The 20,315-nt window shown below is 44.2% G+C and overlaps 1 protein-coding gene across 1 annotated transcript in view; it reads right to left on the bottom strand.

Moving 5' to 3' along the window:
• LOC124118086 overlaps positions 1–19,883 on the bottom strand; it is a 45,750-nt gene extending 25,867 nt beyond the window's left edge. Inside the window, exon 1 of the mRNA XM_048391095.1 lies at positions 19,801–19,883. The gene's annotated coding sequence lies outside the window, so the exon portion shown is untranslated. The remainder of the gene's footprint in view (positions 1–19,800) is intronic.
• Positions 19,884–20,315: the final 432 nt, after the last annotated feature.

The following is a 20,315-nucleotide window of genomic DNA, read 5'->3' as shown; positions in this document are numbered from 1 at the left end:
ATAAAGGTCTGAAAAAGCTTTGGAAAACGATTTATAGTTAGTCATATTTGAATATAATAACACATACTTTTCAGGTATTTTCAGGAGCTGATGTCAATTGAAGTGCATGAATAAAACCTTATAAAACATCATTGTACACGAGTAAAGCAGTACAGACCCCAAGTGAGTAGCATTGTTTACAGCGGTGTTATTACTTACGATATCAAAAATAACATATCATGTAGAATCTGATTTCACCAGAGTTAAAGAACGCTTTGTCTGCATATTTGCTGACATGGCATGCATCATCATGATTCTTAGCGACAAGGACACCTGAGAAGAGCTTTAAGACTGAAAACTGCGATTAAGCAGCATCATTCCCTGTCACTGCATCTTGTAAATCATGAAAACCCTCTGATATGAACTGCGCGCTGACAGTAGGTAACTCTTTTATAGGATTAAAACCCCGTATCCATGCTACCATTGATAACTCGATAGTAAATGCAAAAGAATGAGTAATCAATCGTTATGGTATACTTCTAATACACACTAATTACCGCTAACATACAGCTGTGATACTGCTGAGAGCGGCGTAGGTGTGTCATATGTAACAGTTGGTTTAACCTTTTAATATATAAATAAAGCAGAAATATTAAATATTTTACAGACATGTTGTCATGGCACTGCAATCACCATAAGTAAATATGCGTCCTATATCAAATAGGCACTGCAGTGCCAAATGGAAAACAGTGATGTGTATTATGATAGCATTGCAATTCCATGCTTCACAAAGAAATCATCACATCGAAAAATGTTCAACAAGTTAATCCCCGTTCTGCAATGTTTTTGATATTTATTTTTGTCAAATATTGTCACTGTCATATCCTACATCGTCTGATAAATCTGAACTAGATAGGTCTTCACCTGTAACGGTCCTCTGTGAGTTTTCATTCAGGTGCATATCATTTATTTCGCCAATAACCAATGTACGATGTCTGTCAGAGCAAAGTATAAATAACCACTAACTGAGAAATGGACGCCTCAATCAGGTTAGCCTATGGCATTAATCCACGTATAACACATTGTGGGGGCTATGACGTATACACATTGGTTGTTATAGGCATTTACATACCGCAAGCAAAATCCAGGAGCATCATATAACAATAGGGGCGGTCGGGTAGCCTAGTGGTTAAAGCGTTCACGCCGAAGACCCGGGTTCGATTCCCGACATGGGTACAATATGTGAAGCCCGTGATATTGCTGGAATATTGCTAAAAGCGGCGTAAAACCATATTCACTCACTCATATGACCATAATCCTATCCTAAATCTGAAAGAGTAAAGATACAAAACAACGTATGGTATTAATAGTGATCACATATTATCAATAAGCTTGCTTGAGTTTTTTTTAAATCAAATTCAAAGGTTACTTTATCTTTGCAACCTGCAACGATGTGTGCTATAATTGCATTGCACACATCGTGAGGTTTTTTATGTCTGTCATACAGAAATGCAGGCACATTTTATTACCCTCTACATTGTACGATTGTATTTTATCTCAAGAGGATTACTAGTTTGAGACAAAAAACATGTTGTCACATACCTTCAGGAAAGATTAAAACATCAAACCACAGAGTTACATATAATACAAAGGTTGACAAAGAATTCACTTGCAGGATTTAAGGTTGGATATTCCACAATGGACAATATGTTCATCTTACAAGGTTAAATAACGCAATGCTAGTATCTCCCTAAAAAGGGAAGTAAAATGTATTCATGTTTTCACGGTCACTTTAAGGCCTGTTTAACTTTGGCACTCATTTCACTTTACATTGGTGGGGATCAAAGATGGAAAATCAGTTAAATCTGAAAGTGCTTTAATACGCACTTATGGTAAAACCTTTCAAGTATGTTTGGTTGCCCGTTAGGAGTGCGTCAGGGGTGTGCATTAGGCTAATTCCTTTTGTTGATGAACTTGAAACTAGCCAAAGCAACTATTAATGATATAAAATTAACTCCAGAGCCAAAATAATTATTCATTTTACTCATTCCGGACGATGCTATCCTTTTTCTCTGATCCTATATATATATTATTCGTCTTCAGCGTCAAATAGACATATTGGAATATTTATCTTAGTAAAACTAAAGTTTGTGTTTTAGGGCAAGATCAATATTTAGAGAAAGTGTCATATGTGTAGGAGAAACCATGTCTCCGAGGGATTAGTAGAGATTGTAAACCCTCACATGAGGGAACGTCCCGAGAGGGCCCGACGTTCCCGAATGTGAGGGTTTACAATCTCTAGTAATCTCGAGGAGACATGGTTTGTCAAACTTATAAACCTACTCATCGCATAGACAACGTTTTTAATTAAATAACTGTAATAACAACTCTCAAATGTATAACCTGTGACCTCAGCACGTGGGTTTCGCAACGAAGCGAAATCTGCACGTGCGTCTCGCAATGGCACAAAATCTGCACGAGCGCCTCGTAGGTTGAGACTATGACACGTTTTGATTTGACTGACGTTCATTCATTTTACAGCCTGTTGCTGGCGTACGGATCTTGAAAAGGACATTCTAAAAAGGAGAGCTTCTTATCAACTCCTCAGTAGCCTTGTGGTACACTCATTAGGTTACAGATATGAAGGTTGCGAGTTTGATCCTCGGGAATATAAAGAAAACGTTTGTCATTTAATTTTACATTTCATTACAAGTTACAATCTGAACGGAAGTTATAATGACTATGTAATACCTCCTACGAGGTTGAACCACAATTTCAAAAACTCCATATCGAGTTCCACAAACAGTCAGTAGGTTTATAATATACCTACCTTGGAATTTACAACTGTTAAAACTTATAAAGTGTTGATGTGGGTTGGGATGAAATATGGCTTGTAAGTGCCCAGTAAGATTTTAAAATGTATATACAAAGATAATACCAATTGTATAATCAGATCACAAAATGTGGATTTATAGGAATACGACTGTATAGTAAGTTAATGTTTATGCACATAAACACATAAACGGGGATCGATCCTCAAACTGATATTGTATTGCACTTGGTGAATGTGGCAGATACCCGTTGTGATACATTGTGTTTGCAAAAGGACGAGCGTATTCTGCCCCACCGTGGCACCTGTCACCAATACATGCGAAGTCAAGTTAACTGTTCAACTGAACAAACATGTCAACGGACGGTACAATCTTGCCCTCAATGCTGAATGTGTAGGGTAAGGCCAAAGAGCATTCAACTGTTTCACATTATTATGTGGAGCTTTGTGCAGCCGTATGACGATAGATAAAAGCATGTTCATGAGTGTACTAAAAAGATGTATAGACAAATGGGGATAGGAGCTGCTGGGATATATCTCGAATAAAAGGAATGTTCACTCTTGGAAGTCATGACTTTTGTAGATAGAAATGTGTCATTCTGAATCTTATGCATAGATTTAAATATGAAATTGGTGAGATTTCCCCGGTCACTTGTATTTCTAGTTCAGGTGGATGTATCAGTGGAAGGGAATTGGATGTTTAAGAATTCTTGAACGAAGGTAAACTACTTGGTTTTGCAGAAATTGCGATTCATAAGCATTAAACTTAAAGATGAGAAAACGTCAGGAAGCACAGTAAAAATGAGGATGCCAGCTTCTTACCCAAATGTAAAATTCCAAGGTTCACATACATGTTATCAACAAGGAAGTCCAGCAGTTCACATATTGTTTTCATGGTGAACTGCCGATGACATTAAAAACACAGATGCAAGTACATCTATGGTCACCAGGTTCAGTCGCGGAATTGGTGTTTTTCCTCATTGTTTTATGTGTGGGATAGTTGTGTAGAAAATTGAAAAATAAGTGTTTTGAAACAATGTAAGTTTGTTCTGAGGCTTCAGCAATTCGGGCAAAACCACAAACCACAACAGACAAACATATTACATTAACACGTCCCATTTTAATTCTGGAAATCCAATAGTCCAGAAACTCTTCAGTCTTTACCCGATCTCGGTCAAAGGCATTTACAAAATTCAACATGCTGTTTTCATGGGAACATACCAAGGAAGAAAAAATGAAAAAAAAATTGTTCAAAAATTCAATATTTACACTATGTCACCCATGGGCCTGCACCCGGGCGAGAATATGTTCCTTTACTTAAGACTCTTGTTTTTGTTTCGCAAATACATAAATGTAAATGCAATCCCCTGTTTTATAGTTGCTGTGCATTTCAGTTACCGTTATGGAAAAATACAAGCAGCCCCGCCACCTAAATACACTAGACCACAATAAACTTAAAATATAAAGTATTCTCTAACTTTTAAGACATGGTAACTTAAAATACGAACACATATTGTTGAAACGCCCAACACAACTCAAACTAATCCAAGGGCTGGTATGAAAAATAAACAGCTTGGTGTCATATATCGACTTAACGATTTTGAAGAATAATATGTGTAGATTATATTTATGGAATATATTAATCGTAAGTCAGATGACATACGACTGGGTGAAATCTGTCAGTAACTTCTTTTAGTGACGACTGTAGAAAAGAGGAATCGTATAAACAAGTCAAAACGCGTTTTGTTGGTATTGTGTCGTAAACGCATTAGCTAAAACCAAAATAAATACACTCATGTACATTTCTTCACCTGCCATATGAATACATTGTATATGCGTTATGAGTGTCTGTAGATAATCCAGCCTGAAATGAAAGTGACAACGATAACCGTCATCAGAGTACGATGCCACCCTACAACACGAGTGTCTGACCAGCCAATACACATTCAGTCAGCACTAACGACAGACTAGGAACCTATTCTGACCCTGAATCACCATATGATTTTCAGTGGAAATCTCCTTTAGGTCCTCAAGAACAAATCGCCTCTTAATTAACTTTGCTTAAACTCCGAAACCAATTCGTTTATTCAAAAGCAAAATAAGATTGGACTCTAAATGCAATCTTGACAGACTCCTGTCGATTTGTCAAATGCCTCAGTTTACCATGCCCACATTTTACACAAGCTCTAATCTAAAAACACATATTATTTAGAACATTAAATATCTTTCCACAAATACCTTTCATATGCAAAACATATAATCGTTTTTTGTCGACTTACTAAATCAAAAGCCTTACGAAATTCAATAGATGCAACATAGAAACTTTTTTTTGGTTTCTCTTAACACCTTTGGCAAAGGGACTGAAAGGTAAACATGTTATTTATTGTGGAATAGTTAGTTATTCATATCCAGCCTGCGATTCATGAATGAGCATATGTACTCCCTTCCAAGTTCATATTCTACCCTTAGAAAGAGGCAGAAAAAGCTTCCCCGAAGTATTTAACAGAGAGATACCACGGTAATTATTTCTTGATTGTGCAATGGTAGAATCAGATGGTAATAACATAGTAGATTCTGTAATAGATTCTGGAGGAATATCATCTGTGGATTTACCATCTTTCAAGGCAATGACAACCTTCAGAATTTCAGGTTGAGCAATGGGATCTGATAATAAACATGCATTATAACCATCAACAGATTCTTCAAAATCATGATTTTTTTCTGATAAAGCCAGATAGAGTGTCATCAGAAGACGATTTCTAAACATACCTTTCATGATTTAATAGACTTTTAAAATAATACCAAATATCAAGCAATATAGACAGCTGGTTACTACTACAACTTAATAAAGATTCAATTTCACCCCAAAATTCTTGTCAGAAATAGCCGCTTTAAGATCTTTCTTAATCTTCTCCTCATATTGTTGCTGTTTGATGACACAAACTTTACGAAATCACCTTTCACTTTTCAAATGGCGCTTTAACTTACACTCTCACTTACACCTGCGAAGACAATAGAAAATAATATTTTTCTTGTGTCGTTTCTAAACAATCACAATGCAACCAAATTGGCTGTTTTCCATACTATTTCTAATACTAGTTTTAACATACAACCATTCAATATGTAAAAATTTAACTTTTTCTCTATACTTTGTTTTACTGTGAAATATTATATGGAAAGTGGATTTTGTTGTATGAAAACGGCTATATTTATCTTTGTTTGTTGTTTAACGTCGCACGCAGCATTAACACAGCTATATGCTATATGTAAATAATCGAGCATGGACCAGATAATCCAGTGACTGACATCATAAGCATTCATCCAATCATTTGGGATAAATGACATGCATAAATCAAGTCAGCCTGCCTTACAAGCAAAGTCGCCTTTTACAAGCTTGACCTGTTCTACCCCGGATCTTCACAGATCTATTTGTATCTAGATAAGCATATCTATATATATTTATGTATATGTGTAAATATTTTAGAGTCATTTCAAAATATTTCTAAATAATGTTCCCTTAATATAATCATATTAATGCATATTACTTATCCTATTTTCATGTTCAGTCAGGTATATAATTAGGTCAGTCAGGTGAGGTTGACACTCAACTGATATTTTCACACGTTACGCCCGAAGAGCTATTGAGCGGTGAAAGATCTCGTATGATTAAAGGAGTTTTGACAAGCATTTATATCTGGATAAATATCGTCAACATGTGAATACCACTCACGCCCTAAACATGTATAAAAAAGATACAACTATAACACACCTGTTGAAAAGTACTAAGGCAAGTTTTACCCCTTTAGAGTGGGGGGGGGGGGGGGGGGGGGGGGGGTTGGGGGGGGGGGGGGGGGGGGGTTGGGGTTGGGGGGGGGGGGGGTATTTGATCCTAGAATACTTTCACTACAGGGTGTGTCAGTTTCTGGGATCAGGTCACTCTAGATAGATTCTATGCCTGGCCAAATGACCCTAGACCCCTCAAATCCTACAGGTCACAATGTAACCCTACTATCAACAATCCCCGACCTTGACAAGCCTAACACAAGGGATCACAATATAACCAAAGAGCTAGACTAGACGAATCCTACAGGTAACTATTTATCTCTGCTCTCAACAATCCCTGGCCCTGACCAGCACTAATCCACAGGTCACCATCCCCCACATTGCTCAACACTGTTTCACAGAAAAAAAATCCAAACCCGACCTTCCCCGCCCCCAAACTGCTCAACATTGTTTCCTGTAAACAAATCCAGACCAGGCCATCATAGTTACCCACACTGCTCAACACTGTTTCACATTACACAAATCCAAACCCGGCCTCCACCGCCCCCGTCACTGCTCAACACTGTTTCACAGTACACACGTCCCAACCCGGCCTCCACCGTCCCCCACATTGCTCAACACAGAATCACTGTACACACATCCAAACCCGGCCTTCACCGTCACCCACACTGCTAAACAGGGTTTCACCGTACACATATAAAAACGCGGCCTTCACCGTCCCATACATTGCTCAACACTGAATCACAGTACTCACATCCAAACCCGTCCATCTCCGTCCCCCACACTGCTCAACACTGTTTCCTGTGCACACATCCAAACTCGGCCTTCACCGTCCCCCACACTGCTAAACACAGTTTCACAGTACACAAATCCAAACGAGGCCATCACCGTCCCCCACACTGCTAAACACTGTTTCACAGTACATAGATCCGAACCAGGACATCACCGTCCCCAACACTGCTCAACACTGTTTCCTGTACATACATCCAAACCCGGCCTTCACCGTCCCCCACATTGCTTAACACTTTTTCACCGTACACACATCCAAACCCGGCCTTCCCCGTCCCCCACATTGCTCAACATTGAATCACAGTACACATATCCAAACCCGGCCTTCACCCTCCCCCACACTGCTCAACAGGTTTTCACCGTACACATATCCAAACACGGTCTTCACCGTCCCCAATATTGATCAACACTGAATCAGAGTACACACATCCAAACCCGGCCATCACCGTCCCCCACATTGGTCAACACTGAATCACAGTACACACATCCAAACCCGGCCTTCACCGTCCCCCACATTGCTCAACACTGAATCACAGTACACACATCTAAACCCGGCCTTCACCGTCCCCAACATTGGTCAACACTGTATCACAGTACACACATCCAAACCCGGCCTTCACCGTCAACCACACTGCTAAACAGGATTTCACCGTACACATATAAAAACGCGGCCTTCACCGTCCTATACATTGCTCAAAACTGAATCACAGTACTCACATCCAAACCCGGCCATCTCCGTCCCCCACACTGCTCAACACTGTTTCCTGTACACACATCCAAACTCGGCCTTCACCGTCCCCCACACTGCTAAACACTGTTTCACAGTACATAGATCCGAACCCGGCCATCACCGTCGTCCCCCACATTCCTCAACACTGAATCACAGTACACACATCAAAACCCGGCCTTCACCGTCCCCCACACTGCTCAACACTGTTTCACAGTACACACATCCAAACGCGGCCATCACCGCCCCCCACACTGCTCAACACTGTTTTACCGTACAAACATCCAAAACCGCCAATCACCGTCCCCACCATTGCTTAACATTGTTTCACAGTACACACATCTAGGCCCGGCGTCCACCGTCCCCAACACTGCTCAACACTGTTTCCTGTACATACATCCAAACCCGGCCTTCACCGTCCCCCACACTGCTTAACACTTTTTCACCGTACACACATCCAAACCCGGCCTTCCCCGTCCCCGAAAATTGCTCAACACTGTTTCCTGTACACACATCTAAGCCCGGCCATCAACGTCCCCCCGATTGCTTAACACTGTTGCAAAACACATACATTCAAAACCTTCCTCCACGGCCCCCAACACTGCTCAACACTGTTTCACAGAACACACATCCAAACCTGGCCTTCGCGGTTCTCCACACTGCTCAACAGTGTTTCGACGTACATACATCCAAACCCGGCCATTACAGTTGCCCACACTGCTCAACACTGTTTGACAGTACACACATCCAAACCCAGCCTCCACCGTAACCCATAATGATCAACACTGTTTCACAGTGCACACATACAAACCCAGTCATCAGCGTCCCCGTCACTGCTCAACAATGTTTCACAGTACAAACATCCAAACCCGGCCTTCACCGTCCCCAATATGCTCAACACTGTTTCACAGTACACAAATCTAAACCCGGTCATCAGCGTCCCCCAAACTGCTCAACAATGTTTCACAGTACACACATCCGAACCCGGCCATCACCGTCCCCAACACTGCTCAACACTGTTTCCTATACACACATCCAAACCCGGCCATCATCGTCCCCCACACTGCTAAACACTGTTTAACAGTACACACATCCGAACCCGGCCATCACCGTCCCCAACACTGCTCAACACTGTTTCCTATAGACACATCCAAACCCGGCCTTCACCGTTCCCCACATTGCTCAACACTGTTTCCTGTACACACATCCAAACCCGGCCATAACAGTCACCCACATTGCTCAACACTGTTTCACAGTACAAACATGTAAACCCGGCTTTCATCGTCTTCCACACTGCTAAACACTGTTTGACACTACACACATCGAAACCCGGCCTTCACCGTCCCCAAAATTGCTCAACACTGTATAACAGTACATACATCCAAACCCGGCCATCACCGTCCTCCAGACTGCTTAACACTGTTTTCTGTACACACATCCATACCCTCCCCCGCACCGTCCAAAACACTGCTCAACACTCTTTCACACTACACACATCCAAACCCAGCCTTCGCTGTCCCCCACTCTGCTCAACAGTGTTTCGACGTACACACATCCAAACCCGGCCTCCACCATAACCCACATTGATCAACACTGTTTCACAGTTCACACATCCAAACCCGGCCTCCACTGTCCCCCACACTGCTCAACGCTGAATCACAGTACACACATCCAAACCCGGCCTTCACCGTCACCGACACTGCTCAATACTGTTTCCTGTACACAAATCCGAACCCTCCCCCGCACCGTCCCCAACACTGCTCAACACTGTTTCACACTACACACATCCAAACCCGGCCTTCACCATCCTCCACACTGCTAAACAGGGTTTCACCGTACACATATAAAAACGCGGCCTTCACCGTCCCCCACATTGATCAACACTGAATCACAGTACTCACATCCAAACCCGGCCATCTCCGTCCCCCACGCTGCTCAACACTGTTTCCTGTACACACATCCAAACTCGGCCTGCATCGTCACCCAACACTGCTAAACACTGTTTCACAGTACAGAAATCCAAACCAGGCCATCACCGTCCCCCACACTGCTAAACACTGTTTCACAGTACACAAATCCAAACGAAGCCATCACAGTCCCCCACACTGCTAAACACTGTTTCACGGTACATAGATCCGAACCCAGACATCACGTCCCCAATACTGCTTAACACTGTTTCCTGTACATCCATCCAAACCCGGCCTTCGCAGTCCCCCACACTGCTTAACACCTTTTCACCGTACACACATCCAAACCCGGCCTTCCCCGTCCCCCACATTGCTCAACACTGTTTCCTGTACACACATCTAAGCCCGGCCATCAACGTCCCCCCGATTGCTTAACACTGTTTCACAATAGCATTATATACATTCAAAACCTTCCTCCACCGTCCCCAACACTGCTCAACACTCTTTCACAGTACAGAAATCCAAACCCGGCCTCCACCGTAACCCACATTGATCAACACTGTTTCACAGTACACACATCCAAACCCGGCCTCCAGTGTCCCTCACACTGCTCAACGCTGAATCACAGTACACACATCCAAACCCGGCCATCACAGTCACCCACATTGCTCAACACTGTTTTACAGTACACACTTCCAAACCTGGCCATCACCGCCCCCCACACTGCTCAAAAGGGTTTCACCGTACACACATCCAAACCCGGCCTTCACCGTCCCCCACACTGCTCAACACTGTTTCAACGTAAACACATCTAAACCCGGTTTCACCGTCCTCCACACTGCTAAACACTGTTTCATGTTCACACATCCATACACGGTCTTCACTGTCCCCCACATTGCTCTACAATGTTTCACAGTACACAAATCCAAACCCGGCCTCCACTGTCCCTCACACTGCTCAACGCTGAATCACAGTACACACATCCAAACCCGGCCATCACCATCCCTAACATTGCTCAACACTGTTTCATGTACACACATCCAAACACGGCCTTCACTGTCCCTCACAATGCTAAACACTGTTTCACACTACACACATCTAACCCCGGTCTTCACTGTCCCCCACATTGCTCTACAATGTTTCACAGTACACACATCCAAACCCGGCCATCACCGTCCCCCACATTGCTCAACACTCTTTCACACTACGTACATCAAAACCCAGCCTTCGCCGTCACCCACATTGATCAACACTGTTTCACAGTTCACACATCCAAACCCGGCCTCCACCGTCACCGACACTGCTCAATACTGTTTCCTGTACACACATCCGAACCCTCCCCCGCACCGTCCCCAACACTGCTCAACACTGTTTCACACTACACACATCCAAACCCGGCCTTCACCATCCTCCACACTGCTAAACAGGGTTTCACCGTACACATATAAAAACGCGGCCTTCACCGTCCCCCACATTGATCAACACTGAATCACAGTACTCACATCCAAACCCGGCCATCTCCGTCCCCCACACTGCTCAACACTGTTTCCTGTACACACATCCAAACTCGGCCTTCATCGTCCCCAACACTGCTAAACACTGTTTCACAGTACAGAAATCCAAACCAGGCCATCACCGTCCCCCACACTGCTAAACACTGTTTCACAGTAAACAAATCCAAACGAAGCCATCACAGTCCCCTACACTGCTAAACACTGTTTCACGGTACATAGATCCGAACCCGAACGTCAAGTCCCCAACACTGCTTAACACTGTTTCCTGTACATCCATCCAAACCCGGCCTTCACAGTCCCCCACACTGCTTAACACCTTTTCACCGTACACACATCCAAACCCGGCCTTCCCCGTCCCCCACATTGCTCAACACTGTTTCCTGTACACACATCTAAGCCCGGCCATCAACGTCTCCCCGATTGCTTAACACTGTTTCACAATAGTATTATATACATTCAAAACCTTCCTCCACCGTCCCCAACACTGCTCAACACTGTTTCACAGAACACACATCCAAACCCATCCTTCACCGTCCCCCCCCCCCCACTGCAAAACACTCTTTCACAGTACAGAAATCCAAACCCGGCCTCCACCGTAACCCACATTGGTCAACACTGTTTCACAGTACACACATCCAAACCCGGCCTCCAGTGTCCCTCACACTGCTCAACGCTGAATCACAGTACACACATCCAAACCCGGCCATCACAGTCACCCACATTGCCCAACACTGTTTCACCGTACACACATCCAAACCCGGCCTTTGCCGTCCCCCACACTGCTCAACACTGTTTCCTGTACACACATCCAAACCCGGCCTTCACCGTCTCCCACACTGCTAAACACTCTTTCACAGTACACACATCCCAACCCGGCCTCCACCGTAACCCACATTGATCAACACTGTTTCACAGTACACACATACAAACCCGGCCTCCACTGTCCCTCACACTGCTCAACACTGTTTTCTGTACACACATCCAAACCCGGCCATCACAGTCACCCACATTGCTCAACACTGTTTTACACTACACACATACAAACCCGGCCATCACCGCCCCCCACACTGCTCAAAAGGGTTTCACCGTACACATATCCAAACCCGCCCTTCACCGTCCCCCACATTGCTCAACACTGAATCACAGTACACACATCCAAGCCCGGCCATCACCGCCCCCCTCATTGGTCAACACTGAAACACAGTACACACATCCAAACCCGGCCTTCAGAGTCCCCCACATTTCTCAACACTGAATCACAGTACACACATCCAAACCCGGGCTTCACCGTCCCCCACATTGATCAATACTGAATGATAGTACACATATCCAAACCCGGCCTTCACCGTCCCTCACATTTGTCAACACTGAAGCACAGTACACACATAAAAAACCCGGCCTACCACCGTCCCCCACATTGATTAACACTGAATGATAGTATACACATCCAAACCCGGCCATCACCGTCCCCAAGACTGCTCAACACTGTTTTCTGTACACACATCCAAACCCGGCCATCACCGTCACCCACATTGCTCAACACTGTTTCACAGTACAGAAATCCAAACCCGGCCATTACCGTCCCCCACACTGCTCAACACTGTTTCACAGTACACACATCCAAACCCGGCCTTCATCTTCCCCCACACTGCTCAACACTGAATCACAGTACACAAATCCAAACCCGGCCATCGCAGTTACCCACACTGCTCAACACTGTTTCACAATACACACATCCAAACACGGCCTCCATCGTAACCCACATTGATCAACACTGTTTCACAGCACACATATCCAAACCCGGCCTTCACCGTCCCCCACATTTATCAACACTGTTTCAACGTACACACATCCAAACCCTCCCCCGCACCGTCCCCAACACTGCTCAACACTGTTTCACACTACACACATCCAAACCAGGCCTTCACCGTCCCCCACACTGGTAAACAGGGTTTCACAGTACACATATAAAAAAGGCGGCCTTCAGCGTCCCCCACATTGCTCAACGCTGAATCACAGTACTCACATCGAAACTCGGCCTTCACCGTCCCCAACACTGCTAAACGCTGTTTCAAACTACAGAAATCCAAACCCGGCCATCACCGTCCCCCACACTGCTAAACACTGTTTCACAGTACACACATGTAACCCGGCCATCACCGTCCCCCACATTTGTCAACACTGAATCACAGTACACACATCCAAACCCGGCTTTCACCGTCCCCCACATTTCTCAACACTGAATGATAGTACACATATCCAAACCCGGCCTTCACCGTCCCCCACATTTGTCAACACTGAATCACAGTACACACATCCAAACCCGGCCTTCACCGTCCCCCACATTGATCAACACTGAATGATAGTACACACATCCAAACCCGGCCATCACCGTCCCCCACACTGCTCAACACTGTTTCACAGTACACACATCCAAACCCGGCCATCACCGTCCCCCACACTGCTCAACACTGTTTCACAGTACACAAATCCAAACCCGGCCATCACAGTTACCCACACTGCTCAACACTGTTTCATCGTACACACATCCAAACCCGGCCATCACAGTTACCCATACTGCTCAACACTGTTTCACAGTACACACATACAAACCCGGCCTCCACTGTCCCCCATATTGCTCAACGTTGAATCACAGTACACACATGTAGACCCGGCCTTCACCGCCCCCCACACTGCTCAAAAGGGTTTCACCGCACACATATCCAAACCCGTCCTTCACTGTCCCCCATATTGCTCAACACTGAATCACAGTACACACATCCAAACCCGGCCTTCACCGCCCCCCCCACACTGCTCAAAAGGGTTTCACCGTACACATATCCAAACCCGTCCTTCACTGTCCCCCATATATTGCTCAACACTGAATCACAGTACACACATCCAAACCCGGCCTTACTGTCCCCCATATTGCTCAACACTGAATCATAGTACAGATATCCAAACCCGGCCATCACCAACCCCCTCATTGGTCAACACTGAATCACAGTACACACATCCAAACCCGGCCTTCAACGTCCCCCACACTGCTAAACAGGGTTTCACCGTGCACATATCCAAACGCGGCCTTCACCGTCCAACACACTACTAAACACTGTTTCACAGTACATAAATCCAAATCCGGGCATTACCGTCCCCAACACTGCTCAACACTGTTTCACAGTACACAAATCCAAACCCGGCCATCACAGTTACCCACACTGCTCAACACTGTTTCATCGTACACACATCCAAACCCGGCCATCACAGTTACCCATACTGCTCAACACTGTTTCACAGTACACACATACAAACCCGGCCTCCACTGTCCCCCATATTGCTCAACGTTGAATCACAGTACACACATGTAGACCCGGCCTTCACCGCCCCCCACACTGCTCAAAAGGGTTTCACCGCACACATATCCAAACCCGTCCTTCACTGTCCCCCATATTGCTCAACACTGAATCACAGTACACACATCCAAACCCGGCCTTCACCGCCCCCCCCCACACTGCTCAAAAGGGTTTCACCGTACACATATCCAAACCCGTCCTTCACTGTCCCCCATATATTGCTCAACACTGAATCACAGTACACACATCCAAACCCGGCCTTACTGTCCCCCATATTGCTCAACACTGAATCATAGTACAGATATCCAAACCCGGCCATCACCAACCCCCTCATTGGTCAACACTGAATCACAGTACACACATCCAAACCCGGCCTTCAACGTCCCCCACACTGCTAAACAGGGTTTCACCGTGCACATATCCAAACGCGGCCTTCACCGTCCAACACACTACTAAACACTGTTTCACAGTACATAAATCCAAATCCGGGCATCACCGTCCCCAACACTGCTGAACACTGTTTCACCGTACACACATCCAAACCCGGCCATCACCGTCCCTAACATTGCTCAACACTGTTTCCTGTACACACATCCAAACACAGCCTTCACCGTCCCCCACACTGCTCAACACTGTTTCACAGTGCACACATCCAAACCAGGCCTTCACCGTCCTCCACATTGCTAAACACTGTTTCCTTTTCACACATCCAAACCCGGCCATCACCGTCCCCAACATTGCTCAACACTGTTTCACAGTATACACATCTAAACTCGACCTTCACCGTCTTCCACACTGCTAAGCACTGTTTCACACTACAAACATCCAAACCCGGCCATCACCGTCCTCCACACTGCTAAACACTGTTTCACACTACACTAATCCAAACCCGGCGTTCACCGTCCCCCACATTGCTCTACAATATTTCACAGTACACACATCCAAACCCGGCCTTTATCGTCCCCTACGCTGCTCAACATTGTTTCACAGTACACACATCCAAACCCAGCCTTCACCGTCCCACATCCTGCTCAACACCGTTTCACAGTACACACATCCAAACCCGGCCATTACCGTCCCCAACACTGCTCAACACTGTTTCACCGTACACACATTCAAACCCAGCCATCACCGTCCCCCTCACTGCTCAACACTGAATCACAGTACACACATCCAAACCCGGCCTTCAACGTCCCCCACACTGCTAAACAGGGTTTCACCGTGCACATATCCAAACGCGGCCTTCACCGTCCAACACACTACTAAACACTGTTTCACAGTACATAAATCCAAATCCGGGCATCACCGTCCCCAACACTGCTCAACACTGTTTCACAGTACAGAAATCCAAACCCGGCCTTCACCGTCCCCCACACAGCGCAACTCTGTTTCACCGTACACACATCCAAACCCGGCCATCACCGTCCCTAACATTGCTCAACACTGTTTCCTGTACACACATCCAAACACAGCCTTCACCGTCCCCCACACTGCTTAACACTGTTTCACAGTGCACACATCCAAACCAGGCCTTCACCGTCCTCCACATTGCTAAACACTGTTTCCTTTTCACACATCCAAACCCGGCCATCACCGTCCCCAACATTGCTCAACACTGTTTCACAGTATACACATCTAAACTCGACCTTCACCGTCTTCCACACTGCTAAGCACTGTTTCACACTACAAACATCCAAACCCGGCCATCACCGTCCTCCACACTGCTAAACACTGTTTCACACTACACTAATCCAAACCCGGCGTTCACCGTCCCCCACATTGCTCTACAATATTTCACAGTACACACATCCAAACCCGGCCTTTATCGTCCCCTACGCTGCTCAACATTGTTTCACAGTACACACATCCAAACCCAGCCTTCACCGTCCCACATCCTGCTCAACACCGTTTCACAGTACACAAATCCAAACCCGGCCATTACCGTCCCCAACACTGCTCAACACTGTTTCACCGTACACACATTCAAACCCAGCCATCACCGTCCCCCTCACTGCTCAACACTGTTTCACAGTACACACATCCAAACCCGGCCATCACTGTGCCCGACACTGCTCATCGATCAACACTGTTCCCTTTACACACATCAAAACCCGGTCATCACCATCCCCAACACTGCTGAACACTGAAAGCGGAAAAGAATAAGAAGAAGAAAAAAGAAAATTGATATATTTGTATCCCAAAGTGCACAATCCCGAACACCCACACACAAATACAGCTCCACATCCAGCCAACTTCCCACACGCCCAGTCAGCCCCCCACGCTGCGTACGTACTATCTTACCTATACACACTTCCATCCACTCACACACCCATCCATCCGTCCATCCATCCAAAGCACCAATGTAGCCATCAACGCACCTACACGCATAAATAAAACGGCACACAGTACACAAATCCAAACCCGGCCATCACAGTTACCCACACTGCTCAGAACTGTTTCACCGTACACACATCCAAACCCGGCCATCACTGTCCCCGACACTGCTCATCGATCGATCAACACTGCCCTCGTCATCCCCCACACTGCTCAACACTGTTTCACCGTACACACATCCAACCCCGGCCCTCGCCATCTCCCACACTGTTGTACACTGAAAAAGGAAAAGAATAAGAAGACAAAGAAGAAGAAAATTAATTTATTTGTATCCCACAGTGTACAATCATGAACACCCAATCACAAACACCACTCAACATCCAGCCAACTTCCCACACGCCCAGTCAGCCACTCCAATCCCTCTACGTACCTATTCACCTATACATCCCTCCATCCATCCATTAATCCATCCAAGCACGGATGTAGCCATCAACGCCCCTACATGCATAAACCATACGGCCCACCATGCCACATACATACACTCATCTATCCATGCCATCACGCAACTGGGCATCCATTCATCTCCTTTACCATACACCCGCCCTACCCAACTCAGCAGTTTAATGAGATTTACAACGACTAAACATTCTAGCTGTAAGTGCGGCAAGAGATAAAAATTCCATGCGGTGTTTGTACAGCAAGACACCACATATACTGACACAAGTACTTAAAGAGGTGTGATATTTTCCAATGATACAAATAATACTTTACAAACCCTTGGACACATGTAAGCATTATACAACCTATACAGTCCTCATTCGCAAAAGTGACTGTGGATCAAGACACTGTTGAAGTGGATGGGTTGTTATCGGTTTGTCATGTCCAATTGGCGGCAGACGCCTTTGGAAAACATTTAAACATTATTTGTAAAGTACTCAATAGCGCTTTCAAATCACCCTATATCTGATATACAGAAGGATTACGACGACGCAACACTTATCTGGTGTCAATGCTTTTGATGAAAAGAAATTTGATTTTCTATTTGGGGCTATTATTTCCATGACGTCAATTTCTCAAGATACCAAAGAGATTTCAATAAAATGTGGTTTCTTTTGTATAATGAATTGCAGTTTCTAAACCACACCTGCTCTTTTCTTCTCTGCCCACCGGCGAATGCAAAATATAACGTTCTTAACAGTAGTCCCACTGACGCTATAGTCGCATTATTACTTGACGTATTTATCCAGTCACAATACTCTTAACACAGAATTAAAATTATCCTACATGTAGGCCGTGAGAACCACTTCTTAGACGTCTGGTTTGTATTGGCAGTGTACTTATTTCAATGGCGCGATGACTCAAATAAACGCGACCTAACATGACTTAACCGATTCTTGGAACCACAGACACCTGAATTGAATTGGCATTGTAAGGGCGCGGTTTCCAACTGTCACTCGACTTTACATGATCACACATGCAGGTCACGAGAACCGTTTCTTGAAACACGCACATCTTTCGTTTGTATCAGAATGGAGCTATTGGGTCTTTTTATACTGGAATGAAGTATATGTAAGGATTTTCAGAACAGAGAACTAGGAACAGTCAGTCCAATTTGCTATGGAAAAGTTGCACCATGGAACAAAAGAATCAAAACTGGGAGTTATTATCTTCAGACCTGATGGGATCAACATAAATCAGAACATCCCAACTGAAGCCTTTGAAAACAGTTGCGTGATCATGAGTAATAACATGATCTAGAGATGAATACATTCCTGTAGCAGGATGAAAGTAGGTATCAATAGCATTATTAAATACGTATTCTTCTCGCGGTTTGACTTTATAATTGATTGTAAAATTAACCCTTAACGGATTATGCCCGTTGAAAACACCAATAAGAATAAATGGTCACTGAAGTTATAAATTCTGAAAAAATCTTTTAGATTCCTTAACTGAAGAGTTGAAGGTGGAGATGTACATATTGAACACAGAGTGAATACAATTTGTTCCGTCAATCTCAGAGGAACAGACTTTTAACTAGTGTCCAAAGGTTACTCGACAGTTTTTAAACATAGTGCTGTTGCATAAAAATTCTATACTAACGCGGAAGTACAAATGACAGCAAAACATTACACATAGAGATTTATATATGCATATGATTCAATATTATTGTTTGCATTTTGCGAAGAGTAACATGGGAAAAATAATATTACTTTTTTTGTTTCTCTCTTGCCCATTAACCCATTATTGATTTGTTTCGTACAAGTAATAATTGTTCTGCATACATTCCGATACAAATATTTTACAAGAAATGTGTTTCAAATAGAAACCTTGATCAAGATTAGAGGAAATAGCGTGGCTGACTAGTTCTCGAAATATATAAACATCCCTTTTAAGATGCCTTGGGAGTGTCACTCAACATTATACATTTTTTTTTTTTTTTTTTTTTTTTTTTTTTTTTTTTTTGCGGAATATAGATAATAGCATTTGTGAAAATTAGATTGATCTATTGTAGTTTATATCTGAACAGGATAACATGTATAAATGTTAAACAGTGAACATCACATTACGACTCATATGAACCTACCGTGGAGTGGATCTTGGAAGAGGGTTCTTGAAACGACACTTCTGCTTCTCAGTGTAAGCACCGCCACCACACAAACACTCCCATTTCAGATACAACATAATATATAATACGCTATATTTAGGCAACATTATTATGCAAGTAACGGGCGACATGCATGAAATGAATGGGCGTGAAAGAGATATGCTAGGTCTGCGTGAACACTCCTTGGAAATCTAACTACACCTACAAAAGGGTTTTTCTAGATGTATACACCTTATCCTGCTTGACTGTTGTGTTGCCACCGCCGTAAGGCAGGAGTACTGCTGTGTGCTATCAAACAACATACACACACCTTTATATTCGATACTGATTTTCAGTGATCCATCCGTGTAATTATCATCGCTATTTCCCATTTTAAGCCCAATAAAATTCATGTTGACATTTCATATTGCATTGACTTCCAAGCTTGTCATTGGTTTCTTTGAAACATATTCTGCAAGCAGACAACAGCAAGTGAAATTATAGTTGTTAGCCAT

The sequence above is a fragment of the Haliotis rufescens genome, unplaced genomic scaffold, assembly GCF_023055435.1.
Source record: "Haliotis rufescens isolate VD_foot unplaced genomic scaffold, xgHalRufe1.0.p SCAF_9, whole genome shotgun sequence".
Classification (NCBI taxonomy): Eukaryota; Metazoa; Mollusca; class Gastropoda; order Lepetellida; family Haliotidae; genus Haliotis; species Haliotis rufescens.
The sequence above is the reverse complement of the archived record's forward strand: the minus strand, read 5'-3'. Positions and strand labels throughout refer to the sequence as shown.